Source organism: Mus caroli, unplaced genomic scaffold, assembly GCF_900094665.2.
Source record: "Mus caroli unplaced genomic scaffold, CAROLI_EIJ_v1.1 scaffold_14469_1, whole genome shotgun sequence".
In the NCBI taxonomy this organism is placed as follows: Eukaryota; Metazoa; Chordata; class Mammalia; order Rodentia; family Muridae; genus Mus; species Mus caroli.
Genome location: NW_018390007.1, coordinates 21,294 through 22,945, shown reverse-complemented (window position 1 = coordinate 22,945; position 1,652 = coordinate 21,294).

Sequence of the window (1,652 nt, the reverse complement as noted above, 5' to 3'; positions counted from 1 at the left end):
TAGGTTTGGTCTTCTCATTGTGTCCTGGATTTCCTGGATGTTTTGAGTTAGGATCTTTTTGCATTTTGCATTTCCTTTGATTGCTGTGTCAATGCTCTCTATGGAATCTTCTGTACCTGAGATTCTCTCTTCCATCTCTTGTATTCTGTTGCTGATGCTCGAAACTATGTTTCCTGATTTCTTTCCTAGGGTTTCTATTTCCAGAGTTGTCTCATTTTCTGTTTTCTTTATTGTTTCTACTTCCCTTTTTAGGTCTTGGGTTGTTTTGTACCATTTCACCACCTGTTTGGTTGTGTTTTCCTGTAGGTCTTTAAGGGATTTTTGTGTTTCCTCTCTAAGGACTTCTACCTGTATAGCAGTGGTCTCCTGTATTTCTTTTGTTGAGTTATTAATGCCCTACTTGACGTCCTCGACCAGCATCGTGAGATATAATTATAAATCCGAGTCTTTCTTTTCAGGTGTGTTGGGGGTATCCATGACTGGTTGAGGTGGAATTGCTGGGTACTGATGAAGGTGAATGGTCTTGGTTTCTGTTGGTAAGATTCTTACATTTGCCTTTTGCCATCTGGTAATTGCTGGACTTAGTTGTTATAGTTGTCTCTGGTTAGAGCTTGTTTCTCCTGTGATTCTGCTAGTCTCTGTCAGCAGTCCTGGTAGTCCAGCTCTCTCCTGAGTCTCAGTGGTCAGAGTACTCTCTTCAGGCAAGCTCTCTTCTTGCAGGGAAGGTGCACAGATATCTGGTGATTGGACTTGCCTCTAGCATGAAGATGAAGACCCAAAGCAGGGCCTGTTCCAGAAGATGTGTTGTCTCTGCAGTCTTCATGTTCACCTGCACAGACTGGTCTCTGAGGGATGTGGGACACAGGATGGCTCTCACCTGCTGTGGCGGTCAGAGCCCTCCCAGGCAGACACCTATTCTCTGACTGGGAAGGTTCCTGAATGTCTGGAGCCTGAAAGGGAGGCTGTCCCAGAAGCTTTGTCTCTTCTGCCTGTCCCAGAAGCTGTGTTGCTTCTGTTGTCTGCACTCTCAGCTGTGCAGACTGGTCTCTGAGGGACCCGGGAAACAAGATGGCTCCTACTGTGATAGTTTTACAGAAGCAGAATGAAGATAGAACAAGCTAGACACAGGTAAAGATAGAATTATCAAGAGACTGAGGAGTCAGAAGATTAGGAAAGATTGCTAGAGTTCGTTGAGTCCAATCAAAACAATTTAGAGGCTGAGAGATGAGACAGTTTAATTAAGTCGTCTGTGAGAGGAGTTTGAACCAGAATAGCTGAGTTGAAACAGTGAGCTTTAATTAAAAAAAAAATAAGAAAATGTGAGTTTCTTCAGCAGCAACTGTCAGTCTTAAAATATTTTAATTCAATATTACACTGATCCCTGAGGCTTGAAACTTCCAGGACATGGCTAGGTTAGCCAAGCTAGGAACTAAGCCTCCCAGACAGTAAGTAGAACAGGAGAGTAAGTTCTATCTACATCAATATTATATAGTTTTCAAATAATACTAGTAGAACTTGTTAAGGTCTAGATAAAATATTAAGGCCTAGATGAAATGTTAAGGCCTAGGTAAAATGTTAAGTACTAGGTAACTGTTACCTGCCTAGCCCGCCATTATGTTCTGTTACTAATATAAGAAAACTTTCTCACTGGT